The sequence below is a fragment of the Delphinapterus leucas genome, chromosome 14 (genome assembly GCF_059928025.1).
Source record: "Delphinapterus leucas isolate spDelLeu-1000000601 "Yukka" chromosome 14, BTC_Dleu_Yukka2, whole genome shotgun sequence".
Classification (NCBI taxonomy): Eukaryota; Metazoa; Chordata; class Mammalia; order Artiodactyla; family Monodontidae; genus Delphinapterus; species Delphinapterus leucas.
The window spans coordinates 87,251,161-87,274,166 of NC_143142.1; the positions used below are offsets into that span (position 1 = coordinate 87,251,161).

Sequence of the window (23,006 nt, forward strand, 5' to 3'; positions counted from 1 at the left end):
CTGGGGCCTTCAGAGACCCCCCCCACAGAGCAGGATGGCGACCTTGGGGCGGTGTTTACTCTTTAGAGCAACTCACAGGTGTCACCACCCGAGGGAGGCTCCAGCCCAAGGTCTCGGCAGCATCACTTGGGCCTGTGGGTCCTCAGCGTCCCACCTGCCCAGAGACAGGGCTTGCAGGGCGTCACCGAGAAGGGCCCTGGAGGCTGAGCTTGACCCCCGTGCTCCGCAGCAAGGGCCCCGAGCTGCCTTTGGTATCTGCGGTCCTGAACGGGGAAGGGCAGCCACGCGCTGGCCTCTGGCACCTCGAGCCCGTTTCAGCAGCACATACAGGGATCAGGCGTGCTGGGTGTGCCCCAGGGCCACCCCTCCGGTAAATGTAGTGTCCGGTCACTGCCCACAGGGAAAGCTGAGCGCTCGCTGGATGCTCTGGGCATTACCAGCAACCCCACGAGGCAGGTCGTTTTACAAGCCCTTTTACTCATGTGAGGAAACCGAGGCAGAGAAAAGTGAAACAGGACTCGACGGAGGCAGTGATGTTCATTCTGGGTCCCCAGCTGCCGTCTACGTACTGCCGACTGCAGACCATCCCCAGCTCTGGGCGCCCCGCAAGCCTGCGCCAGCCCCTGCTGGCTTGAACTGGCACTAGGTTTTGCCTCTCAGGGTCACATGTAACTGCAGATGACCGATGGCTAAAACGTTTCTGTTTAACAGAGGGACTGACCGGGAGAGATGGAGGGACATCCTAGAGCGCCGCCATCCTGAGCTAAGAGCCCAGCCTGGGCCCTACCTGCAAGACACAGGGCCCTGGAAGCCCCCAGCACTCTGTGGGGCTCTGTTCCCCCGCCTCCCCCTGACCTGCACGCATACCTCTGCCCACAATTTACTACATCAGCTGCCCTTGGCAGAATATGTTAATGACTGTTAACACCCAAAAAAGCTGAGTTGAGGAAGCCTGAAAATCATTATTTTCTAAGATTCCATATCATTTTTGCTATAACCAGAAAACGACACACATCACATATTCATATAAGATCATCTCAAAGAAATTGTGATGATGAAGTGAATCTTGGTCTATATTTAAATATGACTGTTTTTACCTAGACTGTGTGTCTTATGCTTTTTTCCATCACAGCCATGGAAATCATATTCCATCACCAACTTTCATCAAAACCACATGCGTGCACGCGTGTGTGCGTACAAACGTGAGGACACACACAGACGCCGAGGCGCACCCCAGACCCAGAAAGTCAGAAACCATAGGATGGCCCCCCATTCTGCACTTTTTCTTTTTTTAACAGGCCGGGGTGGAGTGGGCAGTGAGTTCTTCATTCTCCCAGTAACTAGGTTTGCCCTTTAGCCGAGCAGTGTACGCGGTCAGTGACACCTCCTGTTCACCCAAGCTCAGAGCACGTAATTATCAGGGAAGTTCACTGTCAAAGATGCTGATGACCTGGAGCCCGTGGTGGTGTCGGGTGTTTGCCACCCTCGGTGTCCAGTGTCCTGTGGCCCTGAGTGCTCTCGTCGGGAAGCCGCGCCTGCGGGGACAGCACTTGTCCCGCTGGAACTCAGGGCTTTTCCCAGCTTTGCGCTGACCCGGGCGGGCAGCTCTGTTCCCACCACCATGGGAACATCCTGAGTCTATCGGGGGGGGGTCAGCGTGAGCACTGGCTGCGGCTTCACCTTCTGAGTTTGCCCGTTTCTCCAAATGCCACAGGCTCTCAGGTCAACAGGAACAGAAAGGATGTATTCAGTTTCTCAGAGCGGGGCTGTATCGCTCATCAAACCAGAAGAACACATAATACAGAAATCCCCTCCGTGAGTGCGTCAGTCTGTTAAAGTTAACGACAAAATGAAAACCTTCTATCGATAAGATAGAAGTGTTCTTCTTTTCACCACAACTGATTTAACGTTTCTTCCTATGATTAGAGAGGGATCGATCGTAAGGGATCATCCTTCCATAAGGGATCGTCAGGGAAGTTCAATAAAATTTCATCTTCACGGCTGATCAGATCTTTAATGAGACTGGAAACGATAGAAATGATCACCACTCACCCAGTTAGAGGTTTTGCCATAACAAACTTTAAAGATGTGTGGTAGAGGCTTAGCCCACTGCAAATCACCACTGTGGGTTTGTTTACAGGCATCATTCCCATCTCAACAGGAGGCTCCCAGACTTCACAGACCCGTAAAATAGTAAAAATTAGGGGTGAGGTCTTCACACCGGCATATCCAGAGCTTCGAGAAGCTTTTATTTTATTTACAGGTAAGCTATAAAGAGAAAACAAGTAACTACCACGTACTAGCCTACATTTCACTAAAGAAAGAAAGGGAATTTGGGTATCAAAAGAACAGGAAAGGCATCATCTCAGAATAAAGGGCCGGGCCATGTCTTCAGGTCACTTTTTGACCCAAGAGGCTGCATCTGTCCACAGATGCCTCACAGGCCCACCTCGAGTGGAGGCTCTGGGTCCAGTGCTGCTGGTGGCCTCCTGGGAGGGGCAGGGCTGGGACACACCAGGAAGCGCCAGGGTTCCAACAGACTCCCCCTGACCCGTGCAAAAGTCCCAAAACCCGAACACCATGCTGCCTCTACTGAACCCCTCAGAGCTTCTCGCTTTGCCACCAACCTCTAACAACCTCCCACAGAGGGGCTTTCGGTATATATTATACAGATATACTTTTCCCCCGCATGACATCCATTCAGATATTTTGATAGAAAATAAAATCTGTTTCTTCATTTTGAGGAATCAGACTCACTGGTTGTACCTACATTTTTTTTGCTTGGTTTTAAAAACAATTGTTTTTGGTGGCCTATCTAATTAGGTTTGTAGCCCAGACTATAATTTTAGTTGACTATTTTAAATTACAGAAAGAAAAAAAATCACCCAGAAACTAAAGTCACAATTGAACTGATTTGCTAGGTCTGTCCCCCATCACAGGGATTTTTCCTGGCTCAAAACCATGGATTTCCAGTTTACTGTCTCTGCCACTTCTTGCTGGTGGGTCTGACAAAGACAGTGTACCCGGCTACAATCTCCTATGGATGCCCCATAGAAGCCCACCGCAAGTTGCTTCCTGGTTACCTTTTATAGGGCCTGAAGTAGAGACGACTGTCTAAGGAATTGCTGGGGTTCGTACAGTTCACGTCCAAGCTGCCGGCACCAGGGCTCCTAGGAGCTCAGGCAGTGCTCAGGAGGTCACCGGGACCCCGCCGTCCCAATCCTTTCCCTGCTGTAACGTCGTGTGATACCCGAGGAAGAAATTACCCAGAGCCCGAGCACCCCAGCGACCTTGCATGGAATGGGGTGGTCACCCTCCTGGGTGGGGAGGGCACTGAGCCACAGTGGGGACGGGGCTCTGGGGCACTTGCGCACTTTCCGCTAGATGCACAGGGGCAGAAGTTAGAGCGGCTGTGAGCCCCGCTGCCCTGGCGCACTGCACAGTTTTCCCCTAAAGTGATTCGCAACCTGGTTTCCCAGCTTATAGTCGCTTTAGGAAGTATTATCCAAAAAGAAATCCATAAGCCCGAAAGCACCAAAGGTGCTACTTTCATAACTGTTCATAGGAATCCATTTCTAAGGAACAGATGGAAAGAACTCTCACTGTGGAATCCACAAAATGGAGGAAATCTTTAGTGTTTTGATCTTCGATTTGCTGTTTTTAAACTCATGCTTTATAACTTATATTGTTCTTCCATATTTTTCCCATCAGATGTCATCTTAAAGATCATTGAGACCATCGACACCATTGTAAAATGTAGATTAGCACGACTGACACTATTTCAGGCCCTCTCTCACTGGGACCAGTTGACCTGGCAAATGTGTGACCCCAAAGTCAAGCCCTTCAGGGCGGGTGACCTGAATCAGAAGGGGAGAGGAAATCTGAGTTCACAGGGCCTTCTTGAGAGTCAAGAAGAACTTAAGGGATACAGAGATGGTTGTAAGAATGAAAGAAAAGTTATCCAATACTTCAGCCCATTGCAGAAGAGGTCTTATTTCCAAAAAACCACGAGAAGGTGATTGGGTTTCCTACAGCTCAGGAACAAGGAGGCAGGAGCTCAGAACTCGAAACTGAAATAGACAACACAACTGTCCTCCAGTGGCCTTTGTAAATTTCGCTTCTCAGTTGGCTCCTGTGGTGGGGAGATGGTTTGGATCTGCTGCTGCAGGATTCTTGCCCGAGGCAGCTTTGCGGACACGCAGTACCGCCGCAGAGCCTTCTGTCCTGCCCTGCCCTGCCAGTCCCCTCCCGGCCCATCAGTGACCACGCAGAACCTTGGCCTCCTTCTGCAGAAACAGGCTCCAGCTCCACCCACCCCCGCCCCCACTGCCCGCCAAGCAGAGATTCTGTATCAGGGAAGCTACAGAAAAAGGAGGTGGACATCGTTTCATCTGGTAGGCCTGAGTCCTGGCCGGGATTCTCATTTTGGTTGGTCGAGTTTCCACGTAACTTTTCTCTGGGCCTGCTGATACGTGTTACCTGACAGAAGAACATCTCGGGCCATCTCACGTGACCATCCACATAAGAAAGCACCGTGCCTGTCCCGTCTGTGGACCGTCAGCCCCTCTCCATCCTGCGGGTGGAGGCACCGCACCGGCTGCCAGGCATGGGGTCTGCTGGGCTCGGCCTGAACGCGCACCCAGCGTCCTTCCTCCTGAAGCAGCCTGCCCGGAAAGGCCAGGCATCGGCTGCGGGGAGCAGCCCGCAGGCTCTGCAGTGCCTGTCCTTCAAGGGGCTGCCTTAAACCGACGGCCACAACCAGGCTGTGAGCTCAGGGCCTTGGGCAGAACCTCACGTTAACGCGACAGGGACAGGCGTGCGGTCTTGGGGGGTGGGGTGGGGGGAAGGGCAGGAGGGAGCCGCCCCTTACAATCACCCGCTGCCCTTGGCCTGCGACCCTCTGAGCAGGGCCGGGCCCCTCTCTGCAGGGGAGCTGGCCACGCCCCTGGGCCCGTGGAGCCCTGGAATTTGCCAGTGTGGGCCAGGGGGAAGAGGACCCTCCTTGTATGTGGAATACTTCTGTTCCTGGCACGCTGCGCTCAGGGTCACCAGGGAGGGCGAAGGAACAAAAAGGCCCATGGTTGTGGCCTGTGGATCTGCTCCGGCAGAAATTCTGCATCTATGAGAGGTATGCGGCCGCCCGCAGGCTGCCTGCAGACATTTCTTTAAAACTTTGCCACAAACGAATCTTGCCAACCCACACATCTCACACGAATGCCTCCTTTGTGGACCCAGAACATATAGTTTTTATTTGCTCTAAATAGCTGGCCCCTCAAACCCTCCCACAGCGGGGACGGGGTCACGGGCGAGGCAGCCCCGCGCTGAGCCAGAGCCGGAGCCGGGCACCCCCCCCCCCCCCAGTCTGCACCTTCTCCATTGCACGACGGTACCCAGCTGGTGTCAAGGTGATGAGATTCCAAAGAACCCGGTATTCACACGGTTCTGTTCCCTGTGCAGCCTCTGGGGATTCTCACAGTGACTCTGCACAGACTCGCAGAGGCTGCAGGATCCCCCCGAGAAGGTGGCATCGCAGGCACCACTACCACTTGCTTTTCAGTGGGGAGCAAATAAGCTGAAACAGGTACTCCTACCTCTAGGCCAGTTTTACACAGTGGTGCTCAACAAATGCTGGTAGTGTTAAACTGAACTTGGACTACAGGACCAGAGTCTGCTGCAGGCACACCCAGCAGACTTTGATTTGGTTCTACCACCTACTATGTGACCTTGACCACATGGTCTAATCTCTCAACGCCTTGGGTGCCTCATGGGCAAGGCTGAACGAACACGTGGAGCTCCCCCAGATCACTGTTGCGACAAGCACTTGAGGTGCACGTAATAGAGTGTTCTTAGCACCGGGGCACAGTGAACACTCAGTGGGGGCTTTTGTTACTGTTGCTATTATTATGATGTTTATAAAACTGGTTTGGGGATACCTTGTGTAAGAACCCATACATTTTCCGTCCACCCACCCATACACCTACCCACCCACCCATCCATCTATCTATCCATCCATTCATCCCACTCACCCATCAGCCCACCCACCAGCCCTTCCATCCATCCATCCACCCATCCACCCATCCATCCACCTGTCAATCAACCCATCCATCCATCCATCCATCCATCCATCCACCCACCCATCCATCCATCCAATATTCATTTCATGCCTGTGTAGGCAGAACTGTGAGAATGGGTCACAATAATCCTCACCCCTCGTACAATTCCCTCTTCTCTTAGTGTGTGGAACCTGTGAATATGATGAGGTATCAATTGTGATCGTGTTATGTCTTATGGCAAAAGGGAGACACTCTGGGACTGTTTCACCAACCACAGGAGCCTCTGGAAGGCACGGTTTTCTCCAGCTGGTAGTCAGGGAGACTGTCATCCAGGTTTGAGAAGGATGGGAGCGTGCTGCTGTTTTTAGAAACGGAAGGACCACGCGCAGGGTCTGGAGACTGGCCTCTAGGAGCTGAGGGGACGGTACAGTCCACGGCTCACAATGCAAAAAATAATCGATACATTTTCTATCGTCTTAGTAACTGAGAACGTTATTTTTAGATCTTTTCTTGGGCACAGTTGCAGATCTGTCCTGCAGCACTGTCTGTCCCTGGAAGCCGCAGGAACAATGGTGTCAAATGTCTAGCGGCAGAGATGGGGGCGCTTCACACAATGTCTGCTTTTCACAGGCGGCCTCCCAGCACTGAGAAAGTGCCCACGCAGTGCCAGTCCAGTACCAGCTAGTGTCAGCTACTGCTCTTTTTTAAGGATAAAAATAACTTGAAAACTCTGTAAGTGAAGAAATATTCAGTGAAATACTTAAAAAAAAAACCCTCAGGCAGTAAAACATGATTGTTCAGCTTAAGAAAAGGTAACGTAACAATTAGATAAATGGAAATAAAGGAAACACTCCAAGCACCAATTATAAAAATGTTCTCAGGTAAACTCTCTTTATCTGCTGTTTTAACTGTTCCCAGATATATATTGCTTTAGTCAAGTGCATGCTAATATTTTCATGATTTTTTGGGTTTATTTTCTTTTTTAGAAATCGTTTTGAGACCGTTTATCATGATCGTATAATCAGACACCATTTACATTCTAGAAGGAATCCGACTGAAGAAATGGGAAATATTCCCTATCTTCTCATGCAGTAGAAGTAGACACTTTAAAAGACTGATTTATGAACATTCTAACTTAAACACAATGGGTGCCTCTAATAATCTATTTTGATGTTTTGTTGCATGAACCTTGACTAATCAGATCATTTCATAAGGAAACTATCAAACATAGAAAGTCAGCATTTCCACATCATGAAAATAAATCCGTACAGACATACGTGGATGTGTGAGTATTGCAAAGTTCTCCAAAGCTGAAGAAAATCTGATCTCCTTGAGTCTCACTGTAACATTTTACATTTTTATCCCAGAGACAATTTGGCATCATTTGCTACAGGTCCTGGTTTATTTCCGAGGGACCCTGGTTTGAGGAATCTGAAGGATGCAATTGCACCGTGTAACCTGCCAGGTGGTGGAGCAGGTCCTGGGCACTGAGGCGGTGTCGCTGCATTGCTCATGTGTGATCACTCAAGGCCAACATCGCTCACAGCAGGGCTGGAGCAGGTTGCAAAGTCCCTTCTGGCCTGAAGGTCTACACATGTCGAAATGCAGGGCATGAAATGTCGTCCTTAGAAAGTGGTTGCTTGGGGATAAAGCTTTTAATCCCTGCGAACGCTCTGTGCATTGTGATGCCCTGAGCTATTGCTCAGTGCCGTGGTGTGAGGGGTGTTAGTTCATCCCAGGGCTTTCCGAGAGCACCGAGAGCACAGTGAGAAGGGATGTTGGTCCCACGGAGGCGGATCTATCCACATGTGTCTAAACCCCGTGTTCATGTGTGCCACCTGATGCCCAGACATTTGGGGCGGGAATCTCACAGGTCAGCCGGCCCAGCTTCCAAGGGCCCTGGGTCACTCTACCTGACCTTCCCTGACCCCAACTCCTACTACCGTCGTGGCAGCCCGCTCGCATCAGGTGCGTCCGTATTTCTGCATCTTTGACTCTGCTGCTCTTCACCTCTGCCCTTGTGGCCAAGGAGACCCCACCTCCTTCAGGATGTGAATCCCCTCCCTGGACGCTGGCAGCCGGGGATGATCTCTAGATGCCAACTGTACTTGCTATTCCACCCAGTTTCAAGTCGAGGTGACGGAAGGGTTTCAGGGTCTTAACGTTGACGACCCGCCCGTGACCTCCTCGGGACAAGGTGCCTCCCCCTGGGCCCTGTGGACGCTGAGCTGGGCCGATGCAGACCAGCAGGGGGGCAGCTGAAGGAGGCAGGGAGGGAGGGAAGGTCCTGGACGGTTCTGTGTGGCCTGAGAGCACGGCGGCTTGGCGACGACCCGGGAAAACGTCTGCAGAGGCAAGTGTGGGAGCCGGGGCCGCCCCTGCCATCCCACCTCCTCCACGCCTCCACGCCTGCGAGCCCTGTCTCAGATGTGCTGCATCCCGAGGGCTGTCCGCTCAGAGCCTCGAGGACAGGGGCACCGTCCTCCGTGCTCAGGACCCTCGGTGCCTGCCCACTGCTGATGGGCCGAAGGCGAAACTCGCCCTGCGGGCAAACTCCCCTTTGATGCTTTCCAAGTGTCAGCTCCGCTGCTGCCCTGCAGCCCTGCCGCCCTGCCACCCAGCCCTCTGGCCCAGGGACCCCACACAGCCTGCTGGCCCCAGGCAGCTCCGCGGGGACACGCAGTAACGGCTGCGCTGGTCTGACATTCTAAGGGCGGCTCAGGCCCCCTGGAGCCTCCATAGAGGCCGGGCCCTGCTCAGGACTCTCCCTGGCTGGTGACCTCCGCACCGCCGGGCTGTGCTCACCTTCCCACCCGGTCTGCAGCGGACTGTCCCCAGTCTGTCCCCACCGAGGGGCTCCTTGTTCATTTACACCTTAGGGCACCCAGGGATTATGTGCCGTGTGAACAGACAAAACCAAATCTGTAAGGCTAAAATCAAGTTAAAAAGCAGAAGAAAAACATTTGTTAAAAACAATTGTGATTTTTTTTCTTTTTCAATAAATTTACTTCTAGGAAATGGAAATGTCTGTTTCCTTAACAACGATGGTTAGGATGGCTGTAGGGCTTTTTGGTTGTCATCTTGTGTTCGTGTGTGTACGTGTGCATGTGTGTGTGTCCGTGCATGCGTGTGCGTGTGCGCGCGCATGCGTGTGTGCGTGTGCAGGCACTCCCATGGTTAAAGACTGCCCTTTGCAACAAGATACCTCCGGACGGATGGATCAATGGATGAATATGATCTTGATATATTATGATTGAGGTTTGCTTTCTAAGTAATCAGGTCATGCGTCTGGAGTTAATCTGCTTATTCTTTCCCATTAGAAAAGGAACATTGCGTTGGCTGGGGAAGGCGGATGACAGACAGTAACAAAGCAGCCTTTGAGAACGGCAAATGGACAGAGGGCACTGCCCTGGCCTCCCTAATCTCCACGTAAATATCACAGACCACGGATAATGCAACACTGATTATGAACTGGCATCACTGCTTGAGGACAGCCGCCCAGCAGAGACATTTAAAATGACAGGTTTCCTAACAGAAAGAGCCTGCACCATCACCGCCGACCTCCGGTCCGGGGTCAGTTCTGCAAACCACCGCAGGTTAGAATGTTACCCCCAAGGGCTGGGGTCATTGGTGATAATAATCACAAATTCCCACACTTTTCAGAACGTTCCATCTCCTGTAGCAAAGATATCTCCAAAGTTAAAAATTACTATTATGACTCTAACCTCTTTTTCCTTCTATTAGAAAAAGTGCTACTTAGTGAGACTGCTTGACTAATGGCAAGTAGGCGACACGCAGGAAGGAGAACCACGCCTCCCACACGACCGTGAGACATGAAAGCGACCACACATTGGTTCTGAGGGAGCATTTCTCAGAACACACGGGGCAGGAAGGCACCATCTGAAAAATTCAGCTGCAGCGTTGAAGCCTGGGTCAGTGGCCAGCCTGTGAGTAGATCTGACGTCTGTGTCAGGGACGCACAGGAGGGAGAGTGTTTCACTGATGTAAGCTATTAACTGAATGTACAAAATGCTTAATGATCTACACATTCAAATGGCTGGACCACACTGCAGGTTAACTATAGATAACAGTGTGTGTGTGTGTCTGTTAAATATCATACTTTGATTTAGTGGTAATGTGGAAACCCAGGGTCCCTTCGAGTCTTAGGAGCGTCAGAGACGTCTGCTAGTGAGGCTGGCATGACGGCTCCTTGGGAACATTCGCAGAGATGGAAACGTACCCCTGCACAAGCAAAACAGCCGGTTCTGCTAGAGCACTTCAGGTCACCGCCCCCCTTTGTCCCCAACTCTGAGTGCGTCCTGCTCTGCAAACGTCCTGCATCCTGAGGAAAAAGCTCAGGATGAGGGTCAGAGGAACACGTGCTGGGCCTGCAGGGTCATCCTGTCAAACCCTTGCCTCTGAGCTCTCCCTAAAAGCCACGCTCCCCCGTGTACCGGGAGGCCGGGCGGAGCGGCTGGGGCAGGCCGAGCCTCCACACGGTCCCCGGAGGAAGCCGAGACTTTCAATGACCGTCGGTCTTGTTCTGTGGTTCCTTCCAGTCTCAGGGCCTCTCTTTAGAATTCCCACCTTTCCTTCAGTTTAGTTAGGGAGAGGCAGCTTCTGGAAGATGGGAGTCGGGGGAGGGTTGCTTTAGTGCAGGTAAGTACGGGCTTGGGCACATGAACTTTCAAGGTGGGTCAGTGGACTCCGGTTTGATTGCTAATCCAGACCACAACGGTCTGCAGAGGCAGGAAAAGAAACCTCCGACACAGCGAAATGCCAAGGGTCTCCCATGCCTCAGCCAGCAGCAAGCCTGACTGCGTCACGGATTAAGTGAACCAGGCACTAGGATGGATTTCAGCTCTGGGGGGTGATGTTTACTAAACACCCAAATGCAAAGGACAGACGTAAAAATGAAGGTCTAAGCAAACAGCCCTGTCCTCTGGAGCTCAACGTAACAGACAAAAGAATGCCAGCCTGGCAGGCGTCTGCCCCCCGAAGCCCTGAGACCAGGCTCCTGGTGACGCCACTCGCGGCGGCCAGGATACGGAAGCAACGCAAACGGCCGGCAGTCGATGGGTGGACGAGCAAGACACGGGCCACCGTAGGAAGGAATGAAGCACTGACACCACACCCCACACAACGTGGATGGACCTCAAAAACGCGGTGCTCGGTGAAAGCCAGCCACCGAAGGCCACCTGCCACGTGCGGAGTCAGCAAATCCACAGACAGAGCGTGGGTTCGTGGTCGCTGGGGGCCGAGGGGGGTGGGCTGGAGGGCAGAGAAGGACCAGTAAGGGGACAGGTTTTCTCATTTAGGTGAAAAAATGTTCTAAAGTTAGATTACAGTGAGGGTCGCACAACTCTGAAAAGACTAAAAATCATTCATCTCTACACTTAAAACGGGTGAACTTGATGGTATGTAAATTGTACCTCAAAAAAGGTGTTAAAAATAAAAGCAATTAAGGAAGTCTTCATTTTACTCATTTGTTGCTTCAACAGAGCTTTTCAACCAAACAGAAAAGAAAGCAGAAGATGCAAGGGGATGTATTCAATCATATTTTTAAGGCAACTGGGAGAAGCAAAGAGACGTTTAGTGCCTAATGCCAAATGCCGGAGAACTGATGTACCTCTGATGATGACGTATCTATCAGAGCATCTCAATGAATAACGCATACGCGATGCCATAAAGGAATTCGATGTATCACTCTTCAGAGGAAAATTCTGTGCAAAAACTGCTGTTATAGTGCTGATGGAAACAATGAACCGAAAAGCTGGAAATCTAAAAACTAATTCTCTAACACGTGACCGTTAAGCAATGCCAGTACGAAACATGCCAGCCGCAAGTGCAGAACTACAGATTTAAGGGTCACAGGTGCCTCTTCTCTCTTCAAGCCCCTTTGACTCTGCACGTGGACCAGTGGCCCTTCCACGCGTGTCAGCTCCCCTGGGGGGACGTGCTACTTGCCTAAGAAGCTGATGTAAGTTTCGCTCGACGCTCTCTGGTTTCACAGCGTCGCTCACCTGGAAGAGTCCACAGTCGGGGGCTGACACATCAGTAAAGGAAAGACAGGGACAGAATCCTCGGAAACTTTGATTCCTGGTTAAGGAAGTGTGGGTGAAACACAGAGGCTCCACGCCAAGCGGAAGAAGACGGAAAGGAGGAAAAGTGAGCTTCATCCTTACGGACTCTTGTGCGAGGTCTTTTACTGGTACTTGTCTCTACTGGACCCCCTGCGCCCGCCCGCCCCCCGCCCCGGCCCCCCATCGCTACATCACAGGCATCACAATCCCCATTTTACAGCTGTAAATACCGAGGGTCAGCGAGGTCAAAACAAAATCCACACATTTACTAAGCAGTGGAGTCGGGATCCGAACCCAGGTCAAGAGTCATGGCCGCGAGGGCAGGGTTTTCTGTTTTGCTCACTGCTGCACCCCTGCACTGAGACCTCGCCTGGCGCATAGAAATGGCTCAGTAAATATTTGTGGAATGAGTAATTCTTATTTCAAAAATAAGAAAACAGTCCCTGTGCCATGCCTTACGGAGATGGAGGGTTTAATAGCCTGGTGTCTGCTCAAACCCTAACAAAGCAAAGGCTGGTTTTCTTTTCTGTCTCTTGACGTTCCTGCAAGTTTCGAGGAAAGACCATGTGAGGTGGCTCAGCGGGGCCTGGGATGTGTTAGAGTTACTGTCACTGGGTAACCAGCGACCAAAGGACGCTCTCTTGTGTAGCCACAGAAACGAGTGCTGTTCTACCCTCTTGCTAAGGGCAGGGTTTGTCCTTGTTGGCGTTCTTTAGTGGAGTTAACAGCAGCAACGACGCGAGCGACAGACTTTGATGAGCAACAGTGTCTCCATCTTCCAGCTCCTCTCTTGGCCTCCAGAAGTTACACGTCCCCAAGGCACTACTGTCCCAGGGAGATGCTTCCAGACTTGGGAGTTACTCACTGACATGGACCTGGGACAGAAGACTCCTCTCCTGCCTCAAGCATCGCGCTGAAGAGAGAAGCGGTGGCAAAAATAAAAGAGATTTGAAAACTGTAGATAATATTTATAATTGTGAAGACACTGGCTTTCTGAAGCACGATTTTTTGCACGCCCGCTTGCACACTACTGCCTCTCTGAGCTGTGTTGAGCATTAGTCTCTGTTCAGAGGCAGCTGTCTTGGTCCTGGAACCCGGCTGCACATACACCTCCCAGCGTAAATGCTCCTGTTTGAATGGCTTAGAAACTCCAACGTAGGAAGAACTCACGCCAGCTCTGCGCCATATTTCAAGGGATGTCACTGTGAGTGAGTCAGAGTGCAGCTGATCACTCCAGGCGCCTGATCCTTTAAAGAGTAAGTGTGGAACCCACTGTGCTCCTGGGGTCGGGGCACACCCTTCACTGCCCAGGGGCCTGGGGCCACCTCTGACCCCGAGGCTCAGAGCCACACCCATGCCTCCCTCCCTCCCCGCACTGGTTTTGAAACTTTCCTTTTTGTTCTCCCACTGCCCCCAGCCTGGCGTCCCACCCCTCATCATCTCAGGGGTTCACTTCTTTAATTCAATGTCACTGAAGGTCACTGAAGAACGACGCTGAGGACCGGACAGCAGCCCCGAAAGCGCGAGGCAGACCCCCGGGGACCAGAGGAGCCAGGACCGGAAACTGCGACCCAAGAGAGACGCACTGGCGGGATCTCCAAGTCCCCCCCGAAGGCGCTGCCCCATCCTTTACAGGCATCTCAGCAAGCACAGTGATGCTACACTCCCCACTCCCTGACGCCCACCCTTGGGAGATGGCTCCCCGGATCTTCCTGAAGGTACACAGCCCTCTCATCTTTAGTTACAAGCAAACAACTGCCCACGAGGAAACTACCAGGAAGATTCTGCCAACAACACCCCGCTGGGCACGGCTGTCCCGACCTTCCGCACATGGTCCCCACCGGCGAGCCTGCAGCCGAGCGGCGCGCCCGCCCCGGGGCTCGGACATGGGGCCACCCCTCCCTCCCTCCCTCCGGTCCTGCCTTCCCCTGTGCGCGTGTGTGGGAGTGCACCTGACCGAGTGTGTGCGTTAACATGAGCGTGAGACAGGGAGCGTGTTTATGGGAATGAGTGTGAGTGGACGTGGACGTGAGTCAAATTCCGTTTCTCTGTGGCTGGAACTGCACTTGCTTTCCAGACAGAGACCGTTCACAAGGCCTACCCTGGAGACCGTAAAGCACTGGGGCAGCTGCTGTGCAAGTGCGGCATCACGAGTCATGCATCACCTGGAGGCAAGGCTCCTGTCACCCTGTCCCCCCACCTGCGGCAAATGAGATGCTGGTACAGAGTGGCCTTCCAGTTACGGGACCTCCACTTATAACCCTGGGCCACAGTGTCTTTGGTTCTTATCAAAGATTCCAGAGAGAGAAAGGAAACATTAAGACACGATTTTTTGAAGCAACTTAAATACAGAATTTCAGCTAGAGGCAATTTTCAAGTTAATTAAGATAGTGTATAAAATTCAACTATCCGGGTAGGGTCCTGGCTGTTAGAGAGACAGGAATGAAGGCAGAAGGAGTACCTTCTTACCTAAGTTTTATATAACTTGGAAAATGATTATATTGTAGCCTTGAAATAAAAACGGCCTGGATGCAAAAAGTCTGCTAACAAAACATTCCAATATTCATGCGCCTAAATCACACCAATTTACCTAGAGTTCACCTGCTGGGGAATGACAGGAACACCTCTGACTGCCTGTCACCTCTCTAATGACACCATGAAAGCTGCCAAACCGAGTCATGTCCAGGCTCTATTGTACAAGCCCGCCTGCCACTGTCGTCCCAGCTCAGGTACGGCTAGGTCACCTGCAGGAACAGGTGTGGGGCTGCACCTGCATCCCTGGATCTGGACTCATACAGGGAAGGTGACACAGGACATGGAGCCTGGGCCGAACCCAGGGCCGGCTTCCCCTTAACCCTCCGGTGCCGAGGGGCAGGGCGGCCACCACGGTCCCCTCACCCTGGAAGACAGAGGTGAGCAGTGATGGCCAGTGACAGCCTTCCTGATCTGTCACACCTAACATCCCCGGGGCAGACCGCACATGGCCAGCAGGACTCAGCCATGCGGGTGTGGACGGGGCAGGGCCAGTTTTGGTTCGATGGGTAAGGGCTGGGGGAGGTGAGGGAGCAGCTTGCACTTGGCCTGCGGCGCCCATAGGACCAGAGCGCAGCAAGATGCCTCACGCACCTTTCGGAAGACCTTCTTCAGTTAGACAGCGTTCATAGTAATGGCCTTGGTGGGAATGAGGGAAGGTGAGGCTCACCCCTCAAAGCTTCCTGAAGGACGCAGGCGCCCCTCCCCCATTGGAATAAGTCCAAGCAAGGCCACGGCCACCTCCTGAACCGGCCAAAGGAGGAGGGTCCGGCTGGGAAAGGTGCCTTCGACCTGCTCCGCCCTCGAGGCGGACTGTCCTCAGGTTTGCCGGGGCCACTGGCCGGGGACTCGGAGGTGACAGCGCCCCAGCCACACGCCAGCTCCCAGGGCCACATTACAAATTCAGGCTGGCTTGAGGTGGAAATTGGAAACAGTCACTTTTCCTGATGGAAGCCAATATGGGTGCTTTCAAGCTGGGGACCCAAGACCCAGCAGGCTCGCCTGTGGCAGTGGGTGAGGGGAAGGGTCCACGGGCGGGGTCCCGGCTGGGACACGGCGCCTTCTGCTGGCCAAGCCCGTCACAGCTGCAGTCTGTACCATCCTACGGCCTGTGTTCCCCTTTTGTTCTGGAAATGGTTCTGTTGCCCTGTTGTGACTCTGCTGGCCTCAAGTGGCTCTCAGCAGCACATTCTAGTTTGAAGGCCAGGACCAGTGGGGGACGCGCCTGGACAGCCAGCTGTGGCCTCTGCGACTCTGATCGCCGGTGCCGGCTGATGCCCTCCCAGCTCGCTGCGCACTGGGAGCCTCGCCCCCTCCCGGACCACAGCGCTCATCCCGGTCTTGGCATTGCGGGTCCCCAGGGGACATGCTCAGCCGTCCCAGGAGACACCAGGCAGCCACCTGGACCCCGGGCTCCTCCCACCCGCCTGGCCCTCTCCCGTACACCTCTCGCTCAGCAGCGGCCCAGAGACAGAACTTCTCAGGAAGAAAGAGCTCAGGCCTGAGGTCACACGATCTGGGGGGCGCTTCCGGTGAAAATCAGCAGTTTGCAAAGGTGTCTTAGTGAGCGGAGGGGACGGGCTGCAGGGGGAGGTGGCGTCCCACCCATCCCTCCATCATTGGCAGACGCTGACAAGCTCCTACGAGGGCCTTGGATCGGCGCGGTCAGGGGGCAGACAACACACAAGCTGCAGACGCCCGTTCGAGAGCCACAGCAGGTGGTGGAGCTGAGGCCGCCTCCACTCCCCTCCTCTCGGTCCCTGGCAGCCAGACTGGGTCGTGCGATGGGGCCCCGTGACTACTTCTGGCCCGTGGAACCTCAGCGGATATGATGGACGCTGTCCCCCTGAGGGGACGTGCCTCTGGCTCCCCACCCCACAGATGGAAGCAGCCCGGGCCTCCGAGTCACTGCTGACAGGGGGCCTCCTGCCTGTCCTTGCTGGGCCGAGACACGGGTGAAGTTATGACATGGAGCTCTAAGGCCTGGGAGCCTGTTTGGGAGGTCGGCACAGCCTAACTGTCCTAATGCAGCTCTCTTCTAAGTGGGCTGGTCATTTGGGTGCAGCATCCCAGGAGGAGGGTACAGCCCGTGCAAAGGCCCTGCACTCCAGGAACAGCGAGCAGGCGGGGGAGGAGACAAGGGAGGGTGCGAGGTGCTGTCAGATGGGTGCCGGCCCGCGGGGAGGGCGGGAAGGGCTCTGAGCAGGGGCGTTGAGAACAGACGGGCGGGCGCGCGGGCAGCAGTCGGGATGGAAGCCGGGGCTCCTGAAGGAATCCACGTGAGCCCTGATGGTGGCTTGGACCACACGACATGGTAGGTGCTGGCTCAGTGAGCGAGGCGAGCTTGTTCAGGTGCTGGGACGCGAGGGACCCGAGCACCAGAGTGGCAACACACCCCATCGTGTCCTCGTGGGAGAGGGGCCAGGAGACATTAGCGCTCAGATTCCTGAGACATCAGTAAGTTTTTACTGGGCCCTTCCCTTCTGCCGTTTCCCTCTGATGATCTATTTCATCTTCAGGAAAATGAGGCTCAGAGCAGAAAATCCAGAAAAAGAGGAAACCGGCACACAGGTACGCACATTTAATTTAAACATTGTATGTAAAATCGAATACCATATATGTATGTGGACTATTAAAGGTCACCGGGGGCTTCACTTGAGAGGCCGGGCCCTTGGGAGAAGGCAGCATTCCGGCAGGCACCCTCCGCCCCCGGCTGCGACGGAGGGGCTGAGGGCAACGCCGCCTGCCCCCGCCCTGCACCTGCCCTGCTCACCTGCACCGCCGCTCCCTGGACTGTTTTAACTCCGATGCTCGCTCACGACAGCCCGGAGCTCAGTGGTACTGGGATCCCCACCCACACAGGGGAACCTGAAGCATGGAAAGAAAGGCTGAGGACCCGGCCCAGAGGTCTGGGTCCATACTCCTAGCTACCAGATGATACGGCCTCACACAAGAAACAAGATAATCCTAGATGCCAAGACATCTGTCCAGCAGCTCCTGCCGTGGTAGAGGCTGCCGAGTAGAGCCGACGTTCCGCTGGCCGTGAACACGCCTCGCCTCACCACAGGAGCATCACCTGAGCACCTCTGGGAGCAGGGGGGCTTCGGCCAGAAATACACACACTGAGAGCGGGAAGAGCGCGCCCCCAGAGGGCTTCCCGGGAACTACAACCAGGCAGCACAAACAGGCAAACGCGTACTCGAGAGACACAAAGCATCCTTCGTTCTCACTCACATGCGCAGAGAAGTAATAACGCGTTACGACGTTTCACCGCTTTAACCTACCTGTCAAATGAGAGGCGTCTCTGTTCCCCAAGGGCCATCCAGGGCAAGCCACTGTTTTCCTGGTGGGGCTCAGAGCAGGGCCAGGGACCCTGGGCGGCAACCTTGCCTTTTGTGTCCCCAGGCCTCTGTCTTAACTGTCCTGGCTGTCAGACCCTCATCGACACAGTGACCGGGTAGACGAGATGGACTCAAATATTCCTTCAAGTACTCAACTTGCGGTTTTGATTCTATGATTTTTATCCACCCCAAAGACGCCCTTACACAGTATCGATTCTATCACTTGTCTAGATAAGAATAAAAGACCTCAGGAAACAGCTGAATCGCAATTAGCAATACATTAAGGCTACCATCAAATATTCTCAGGAAAAAGGCTGTGCAATGATCATTTCTGAAGGGCACTGATTATATCTGGGGAGGGACAGTTAAACAGGAGTCTGCAGGGCAGGACAGAGTGGGTCCCTCGCCTACGTTCGTTACTGAGTTGAGATAGAATTTTACATCAGTAATGACTGCTACTTACTGATTTTGTAACTTAATCCAATAATCAGAATATATTAAATAAAATATTACCTAAAATAACATCTCAAAAAGATTTCCTTGTGGAAGGTTCTTGGAAACAAGCAAACAAACAAAAAAATGCAACTTTTTTCTCTTTTTTTTAAACGCTACATGAAAATTCTCAGGGAAAAGATCTGTCTGTGGCAGAGTCTCTTCCAAACTTGGCCGAGCATTATCTCAGGCCACACACGTTCTCACAGGTCCTCCCCATCAGAGGGGCACCCACTTCCCCTCCCTGGGGGCTGAGCTGCCTCGGGGTGTGGCGGGAATGATACACCAGGTCCCAAGTAGAGACATGAGCCTTGAATGGGCTTCGAGCTGCAAGGAAGCTCATTATTCAGTTTATTTCAATTTGCATATGAAACAAATCACCAATATGCCATAAAAACGCCTTGAGGTCCTTGACGACCACCTGATCATCTGGGATAAAAATTTAAGCAAGAAAAAATTCTGACTGTGTGTTAACTACAGCTTTGCTTCCTTTGAGGAGCACATGTAGGCACCTGTCTGATAACAACAGCTGTCATGTGGCAGACAGGAGTGACACACAGGTGCCAGCTCGTTTATTTCTCACGGGCAGCTCTGTTATCACCCTACGTGCTGGTGAGGAAACCAAGACACAGAAAGATGAGGGAGTACATTGCCCCAAACCACAGAGCTAAATCATGGGGGTAGGCAGAGGGAGGCTATGTCCTGTGTAAAAGGAAAAGCTGACGAGGTCTCACTTTCCATCAGGCAGCTGGGAAACTACAGGTTAAATAAGTTCAACACAGCAACCACTGTACAGTCAACAAATGTACGTGCGGACTTACTTCATCTCTGCTCTATGTTTTTTTGTATTTTGTTTCTTTTTCTTATTGCAAGTTAACTCAAGCCTTGTGAAATAAAGACACACATATATGCATACATATATATATTTCTATCCACTTAAAAATATATAATTATTAATATATAATATTATATACTTTATAATTATATACTTAGACATACACGCAAATGTTTCTAATATGAATGCTTTCCCCCTCAACATTAAACATCGACAACTCTCTCTCCATTATCTGAGCAGTGAACTAGTGATTTTCACAGGATTTTGCCCTTCCCTGCAACGCGCACGTGGCTTAGCTGTGTAAAGTGCTCTGACCTGACGCGCGGCCGCATTCTCACAATCCTATGGCCCTGTGGAGCTGCACTAGCGTTCACCCAACGTGACAGGCACTCACCCCTCTGCTCTGACTTTTGAGATGAGGGTCGCATCTGGGAGGATCCACAGTTGCTCTGGAAAGAGCAGGGGTGCCCTCTCTTGGAGACCTCTCTCCTTCGTGGGTACAGTTAGGGAGACCTAGGGCTTCTGCTCACCTCGGCTGAATTACCTGCCCCTGCTTTAGCCCCCTGCTTTAGCTCTGGGGGACGGGGGTGGCGGTGAAGGCCCACCTTCCTTCCTACCTGGATTCCAAATGACAGGGCTAGCTTGTGCCACGTGTGCGGCCGTGAGGTTCCAAAAACAGCTCAGCAACTGTCCCACCACAAAACACCCTGGTTCCCCAAAGCCCAGACAGCACGTGGTTCTTGTGGGGCTCCCAAGCCCTAAGATGCTTCCTTCCTCTTTGGGTGACCAGGCAAAACTCCCCAAGTGTAACGCCCCACAGTCGGGAGAAATTACAGGAGATTTACAAGTGCGCTCCAATGAGTTATTACTTAGATCTAAATTCTTCAGTGAAACTTTCCCAGAGATTGAAAAAGTAAATAAAACTCTTAAGCGCGTTGCCAAGTCAGTCCTAAGGCGTTCGCCACACACGGAGGAAGTTGCCCTGGTTTAAGTTGTGCAACTCATGCATCAGGCACGTGAGCCAGTGACTCAGGCACCTGCGCGGGGGTCAGCGCCGGCCAAGGAGCCTCTGGACTCCCTCGCGGGACTCTCACAAAGCTGGCCTTCCCAACCTCCACCGAGACCCTCAGTACGAGTGTCCTGAAGACGTGGGTTAGGGGAAGGCTAGTAGCCTCCCCCACATCCCTCACCGGCCCCCAGTTCTGCTGACACATGGACAGAACGATGACCAGGAGCCTGAAGAGAATCGCTAAGTGACTGCTGCTGACCCGTGGTTCACGGACCATCACGAAAGCGTGGTTTCTTCTTAGACTCGGGGAATTTCTGTCTAGTCAGGGAAAGACGTTTATTTTTTATTGCGGTACGCGGGCCTCTCACCTCTGTGGCCTCTCCCGTTGCGGAGCACAGGCTCCGGACGCGCAGGTTCAGCGGCCATGGCTCACGGGCCCAGCCGCTCCGCGGCATGTGGGATCTTCCCGGACCGGGGCACGAACCCGCGTCCCCTGCATCGGCAGGCGGACCCTCAACCACTGCGCCGCCAGGGAAGCCCCAGGGAAAGACCTTTTTGTAAAGTGGGAGGGAGCTGCTGACTTCACCTCGAGTGACATTTGTACACTTCAGGATTTAAAATCGTACATATTTCCTCCAAAAGTAGATCGTCAAGATGGATAGCCAAGATTATTTCAGACTCTTTTCCCCCCATCACTCCGCACCTTTAGACTGGGGTGGCTTTGGACCCCGGGAAAGCAGACGCCCGACGGCTCTGCAGCGCCCACGTCCGTGTGACTCAGGACGGCAGAGCACAGAGCAGTGGAGCCCAGGAGGCGTGCTGGGTCCCCCTCGCTCACGGTCACGCTTCCCCTCTGCTGTGACTCTGCGGCGTCAGCTGCAACGCCCTGAAGGTGACAGTTAGGGAACTACTCCCGAATCGCAATCGCGCTGATGGGCTGAGAGCCTGGCCTGGGGCCGGCACCTCCAATCAGCAGATATTCCAGCCTGTCTCCGCGTTCGAGGCACCACAAAGTCACAGCAAACAAGGCAGGCAGAAGCTGGCTTGTGGCATGATTCTTCCAGTAAAAGGCAAATCTAACTTTGTGACAGGACTGAAATACGTGCATTTCCATTGGCTTTCACATTCAACTCCAGATAATAAAACAATTCTCCAAATTGAGTATGCATTTGAGAAGGTTAAAAAGGGTGGCCTTTTAAAGTTATCCAGGAATTACACCAGGTTTATAACTTAAGGAAAAGGCTTATTATAGATCTTTTTCACGCTATGTCATACAGGTATTATATACAGGCAATATAATTGTGTTTTGTGTGTGTGTGTGTGTATCTGACAGTAAAAGACTGGCTGACATTGTTTCAAATAATCCTAAAAGTGCTAAACCTGGGTACTGATAAATATGATGCTTGCTTTAAAAATAAGTAAGCTTAGCCAAAAAGAAATTCTAAAACTTACTCTTATTCATATATAGAACCTAACTATGGACATTTCTACTTTGTCATTCTCTTTTATGTGTTTATACACATATGTAGTTAGAATACAGGCCTAAAGACACCTTTATCTTAGAGGTTTACAGGCAGATTTAGCATTAAAGTCACTGACAGTCAGATGTGCCTCCCTCTACAGTCCAAAGGCCACACACTGCTCTCCAAGCCAGGATGCCATCCTCTACTCCTTCCTCTGCCCCTAAGGAGTGGAAACCCCACTACCTAGAGGCGCTGGACTGTGTTCAGGTCCAAAAAATCCCTATGGAAATCATCGTGAAGCAGGTAGAATCCGGGAGAGAGTAACAAGTACTGACCTCCTGTCTGATTTCCATTTAACTAATCCTCAGTGTTTTGCCTCTGGGCCTTTGGGTTACATTGATTTTCATGGAAGCTTATGATACTGAAAAAGTGGGCAGCGGTACTTCTGTAATTATGTGTTCTGCTCAAGAAGGAAGGAATTATAGAGAAGGAAAGGATTTTTCAGAACGAGCAGGTGAATCAGGAACACAGAAAATTGGGATGGATTTTCCTGCCTGACAAGGAAAGCGTAAAGAAACCCTTTCCAGAAATGAGCAGAGACCAAGCCAGGAAGACGGTGGAGAGGCCTTGTTCCTTGAGTGTCAGACCTGCAGGCTGGGTTGACTGTGGCTAAGGCTTATCTTAGCAGCTAGAAAACCGGGCCCTCTTGTTTTGATAAATGAGACCTCAGGATCTGGCTTTCAGTCCTCACACTCCAGGAATACGAATACGTGGAGAAAAGAGCGATGCCCACGGGCAGGTCTGCCCGTGTTCCAGTTTGGCCTGTGATGCTGGGAAAGTAATCCACGGTCACTGTCACGCGGCAGAGGTGGACCCAACAGCGTTAATACAGGAATGGGTGGGAACCTGCCCGTTCACTCCTGGGGTGAGAAGCAACCTCTATCTCTAGGGTGATGAAAATGTAAACTCTTACAGAAAACACATTTCCCAACACCTCCTGAGTCACTCTTCGTAGTTAAAATAAACACCACCGTATCCAGGCTCTGGGACTATTTCCCTTCCTTGTTAGCTATTTTTTTTACCAGAACTGCTTGGCCTCCCAATGCCCACACCCAACTGATCAAGTAGATGACTAGAGAAATAGCATATAGCAAGGGAAAATCTGGGAAACTTCCGGTGTCTGTGGGTACAAAAAGGC

General features: G+C 52.4%; 1 protein-coding gene across 2 annotated transcripts in view; it reads right to left on the bottom strand.

Annotated features, from left to right (window-relative positions):
• The window catches only part of MBP (myelin basic protein), a 109,362-nt gene that overhangs the window by 39,615 nt on the left and 46,741 nt on the right, over positions 1 to 23,006 (bottom strand). The gene's annotated exons all lie outside the window — the stretch shown is intronic.